We start from the raw sequence: 5,835 nt of genomic DNA on the forward strand, positions 1-5,835 counted from the left end.
ATTATGTGTGAGTTAAAGTTATTTTCTCATATCTCAGATCGTTATAACATGTATACACATATGCAATCTTGCGATGTTTTTCACTTACAACACACAATATTCTTTACTACTCTTGATACATGTGTAAGTACAATGTGATTTGGCCATCACAAAGTTTTACATGTGCTATTGTATACTCACTAAACTATCTTGACTTGTTTTTTAAAAATAAAATTGGTTAGACTATTTAGTATGTGTGTGTGTGTTTTGGGATCTATGTGCTTAATATCTTTCTTGTTAAGAGATTTGTCTTTCACATGTTTTGTATTTTTCTATTATTTTGTTATTTATAGCATCTTGTTTCATTACAGTCATGCATTTATATGAATTTCTTGTGCCCCCTTGATCATCCTTGATCATCTTTATGTTTCTCGAGTGAAGTTTTATAGCTTCTTGTACCTTTTGTCAATCATGACAAAAAGGGGGAGAAATTGTGGAGACTTTGTGGTTTCTTTCTTTAAGATTCTACATGTTAGGGGGAGAAATACATGCTCTTGTAAGGGGGAGTTGTGTTTCATCTTATTAGGGGGAGTGTTTACCTCCTTCTTCTTGTATCTTGGGTCTTGTGACCATTGTTTACATACATTGTGCTTATCTTCTTCATATGCTGATGTATGTTTCTTTCACCTACCTTTACATGTGTTGTTTCTTTTCTTTCTTTATACACATGTTTCTTTACTTGTATGCAATCTATTATTTCTGTTTCACACAAGATTCCTTTATGAGTTTTGTTTAAAGTGTTTCAGAAATACAGGTTGTCAAAGCCTACTTGCCATAAACTCTCTTCTTGCAAAATTTTTCAAGAGTTTGTGTTAGGATTTATATTATTGTATTCAATAAGTGAGTATGAGTTGAGTGATTTATGACTTCTCTCATATGTTCATTTGTTTGTTGTGGTTTTGTCACGGATTACCAAAAAGGGAGATTGTTAGGATATATGTGATTCACTTGTTAAGAACATATGTCATTATTTTATGTAATTGGCTAATTCTTTGATAAAACGCACTTTACTTGTATTTAGGTAGATCTAATATGTATTTAATACTCCAAGGAACATGTTGTTCAAGTCTAGTATTAAAGTCATGAAGATTGGATCAAGAAACAAGTGAAGAAAAGGTGTTCAATAAAGCTAGATAGATAGCTCGACACCTGTGGACAGATAGCTCGATAGTTGCTCGACACCTGGCTATTTGTCGAGCTCTTCAACTGATTCTTATCGCAATCTTGATAGCTTCTCGATAGTTGGTCAATCGATTGAGAAAGCTTCTGTCCCCTCGACACTTTCTCGACACCTGCTCGACCCCTGCTATTTGTTGAGGTTATGAAAATTCAGATTTCTATTTTTGGGCCAGGCTTATGTATTTGAGTAGGGTTTTTTTTCTCATAACCTTAGACCTATATAAAGCTTATTTTAGAGGCCGTCACATAAGAGAACACAAGGAGAACATATGCAAAAGGTGACCAATGCCTTATTCTCTTTGAAAGAAGCTACTGCATCTTTGTGCCTTAGGGTTTTGTAATCAAGTGCTTCTTGATCTTCATTGTTGATGAAGTGAAGAACTTTGCAGCCAACATTCTTGTTCCTTAAGTTGGTCAGTGAGTCATGTACTGAGATTCGTGCAAAGGAGTTAGTCACGTATTGGGATCCGTGCATCATAAAAGAGTGGTATTCATATATTGAAGAGTTCAGAGGTTCTAAAGTAGTAGAAGGTTTCGACTGTGAGTTCATCTACGGGGATTGTAGAGTTTAGGGACAAAGGTTTTGTACTAGATCTGAAACTTCTCTTTACTATAGTGGATTTCTTTTCGAGAAGGTTTCCCCCCAGGTTTTTAATTGTGAAACTGGTTGGTTTCATTGGTTTTCCTGGGTCATCATATCTTGTCTTATTTATTTTTCCGCTGCATGATTTTGACATAATATTGATGTTTGTTTGTTTTAACAAGTTTTATTCATAATAAATCTAATTAACAACTTGGGTTTCAAACTTGTTAATTCTATCAACTGGGGTCTAAATTTCCCAACAGATGTGAAGATAGAATAGTCAAATGTGAGAAAAAAGTAAGGAAACCACTAAATGTGACAAAATAACTGTCAGATGTGATGTTAGAACTGCACAGTGTGATGATAGAATCGTCAAATGTGAAAAAAAAAATAAAGGAACCACCGAATGTGACAAAATAACTGTCATATATGATGTTGGAACTGCACAATGTGAGGATGAAAACGTCAAATGTGAGAAAAAAGTAAGGGAACCACCAAATGTAAGAAAAGAACTATCACATTTGATGTTGGAACTCAATGTGAAGATGAAACTGTCAAATGTAAGAAAAAAGGTAAGGGAATCACTAAATGTGACAAAAGAATTGTTATATGTGATGTTGGATCTGCATAATGTGATGATAAAACCATCAAATGTGAGAAAAAAAGTAAGAGAACCACTAAATGTGACAAAAGAATTGTTACATGTGACGTTGGTCTTGCCCAATATGATGATGGAACCATCAAAGATGAGAAAAAAATAATAAGAGAACCACCGAATGTGATAAAAGAACTATTATATGTGATATTGGAACTGCACAATGTGAGGATGAAAATGTCAAATGTGAGAAAAAAGTAACCTGGTATAGGTTTTCATACAAATTAAATTATTTAGTTTTTTGCTATTATTTTTCTTAGAACTAATGAGTATATATTTTTTATACTGTTTCTATTTAGATATTTTGTATGTGAAGATTTTGAACATAATAAACTGTAATTGAACTAAACAATTTCATGCACCTATCCCCATTCAATTTAGGAGATACTGTTGAACCAATTTATTCTTTTATTTTGTGTTATATTTAGTATAATTTCATGAACAATGATAGTGAATTAATATTGTATATATTGTGTTCAATTGTAATTTTCTAAATTATGTACACATATAACAGTAGTGTAATGAGAAACCCTACATAACCAATATCATTAAAATTGTAAGGGAAAATCATTTTAGTACTTCCAAATGTCTTGGTCGAACTAATGTCTTATATAGTTAATAACCTAAACTAATATCAATAACACCACTATAATTTATTATTCCTATGCATAAGCACAAGTTACATACTAGTTCCATATAATTTAGGGTGATTTCAAATTAAATTATGCATTTTAAAATATGTAAAAGTATACATTTTTTAATCTTTTTATACCACTGCCACAATAAGCTTCTATTAACTAAAACTAGTAGAAATTCTTATCCATTATTATTAAAACTTATCAAAATATAAAGAAATAAAAAATAAAAATCGTCCATGTGAAAAATTATAAGGGCTATGGTACAATATCAATCATTTAGTATTTGTTATCAAAATAGTCACAGTAAAATTAATATTATTACATAAACTCATGTAATATCCTAATTATCATATTATATTGTATAATATATTATATATAATAATAAAAGTTGTGTCATATACACTGAGGTTGTGCCAAGTAGACAATCTCTTTTTTTTTTTTTTTTTCCCCTCCCTATGTCATGTGGTACACAATACTAGTATTAAAGTAATTAGCAAAGTTGCCCTAAGTAAAACTCTATTACTAAATATTTAAAAATATAAAAAACGCTACTGCAATAAAAATTCTACTACTAAGAGGTTTTAGAGATTAAAAGAAATCTCATTATTTATTTTATATTATATAAATAATTTTCCTTATTATTTTTTCTTAATAATAAAATTTTGTTCATAAAAGTCGTACATCCACTATGTGGCTTAGTGTCCATTTAGAATAGTTTATTTAGTTGAAACTGAAATTTTTTGCTAAAAGTGTAAAATAAAATGTTAAAAAATAAGCTGAATAGTATAGTAAACCCGTGAATATATAGAATTAAAAAGACTAGTGAGATCCATGAATAATAGCAAAAATAAGTTAAAAATGAAAATAAGCTAAAAATCCAGCTCCTACCAAACACACACTTAATATAAGTTTAATAAGTCGTACATTCAACTAAAACTCATCAAAAGTTTTAAAATATTTAAAAGAAGATTTACTGTTTATTTTAATTATTTCTTTACTATTTTTTTTTATATGAAACTCTTAGACTTATATATATATATATATATATATTTTTAGAAGAAATCTTAGACTTATATGATGTGCATTGATCATATAATATAACATAATTTTTTCTTTTATTTTTACCATCTATTTAGTTTTTATTATATTAATTGAAATATTTTCTATAGTTGACATATGATACTTGACATAGGAATGAAAATGACACTAATTTCAAAATAAATAGGTGGGCTTTTGGATTTAAAGAGCGTTGATCATTTTTTCTTTTGTAATAGAAGTGTAAAATTGTGATTAGAAATGTTGGAGGCTTGGGATGTGATGTCACATATTGTGATTATATATGTGAGATGGCTAATAAAACACAAGTATAAGACACAAATCGAGTATTTTAACTTCTACGATACCATATACAAAATTAACAACTTCTCTTTTCCTTGCAAGCAAATTCTCTTCAGCTTTGCTTTACCATTTTTTTTTTTAATTTTTAATTTTAATTTTTTTAATACTACTTGGCAGCTACGTCAGCATCATTGTATTATTATTTTTATTTCTATTGTCACCGTACGGTACTTTTTTTTCACGGAATGGCATAAACTTTTTTTTTTTGGCATAAACCTTTTTGACCCATGAATAAACGATCACCTGACATATATTTGTATGGGGATTATAATTTAATTGTTTGGGCANAAGACATAAAATAAAAAAAAAAAAAAAAAAAAATTGTAGCTACTGCAGCTACAGTGTTACTTGTATTCCAAACTTATAAAAAACAAAAGAAAAAAAAACAAAAGTGGCTCAATAAACCAAAATAGCTATAGGGGATTAATAGAAATAGAAATAGACTTGTCACCGTACATTTTTTCCACCGGAATGGCATAAACTTTTTATTTTTTATTTTTTTAGGTGGCATAAACCCTTTTGACCCATGAATAAACGATCACCTGACATATATTTGTACGGAGATTATAATTTAATTTGTTTGGGCATATCTATAAGATTCGGATAATGCTCGGCTTTAGTGCTCTCTAGTGCTTGGGAGCCACACGATTTGGACACGTAGTAAAAATCGGATACTTGTCGGTAAAGGCAAAGTCAGGGGTTACTCCTCCTCAAAAAATTAATGAGTACCGTATATAAAACCTCTTATTTGCTTTGCCTCCTGAGAAAAATCCGAAAAACAATCCTACTAGCTTACACAAGAAAAAAACTTTGACACCAAAAAAAAATTGGAAAAGTTAGACGTGGTAGAAGGATTCATGGCACTTTTTATCCAAAACTAACATCACAATTGTTTAAAGGCGAAAAGCACATTTTAGTCCCTACATTTTAAGGTGATTTCCGTTTTGGTCCCTAAGTTTTATTTTTACCGCTTTTAGTCCCTATCCTGAAAAACGGTTCCATTTTTGTCCCTCCCGTTACATCGTAAACGGTTTTTGCTGACGTAGCAAACGGAATTGATACAAAATGATAAAATAATAGCTACAGTAAATGTTGATGATCACTGTTAGTTATTCCCGCCTTAGTAGTCACGTGTCCCTCACGTGACCATCACTAACCTCCCTAACCCAAATAAAACCCCAAATCACCAAATAGAAATCCCTAACCCCCAAATTTCCTTAGCTCCTCGATCATCAGTCACAACACAGATTGAAGTTCCTCAGCTCCTCGGTCCTTGCTCATCAGCTCCTCGCTCACCACACAGCAGAAAACCATCTTCAAATCAACTGCTTTCCATGGATTCA

The sequence above is a fragment of the Quercus suber genome, unplaced genomic scaffold, assembly GCF_002906115.3.
Source record: "Quercus suber isolate HL8 unplaced genomic scaffold, Cork oak 2.0 scaffold_192, whole genome shotgun sequence".
In the NCBI taxonomy this organism is placed as follows: Eukaryota; Viridiplantae; Streptophyta; class Magnoliopsida; order Fagales; family Fagaceae; genus Quercus; species Quercus suber.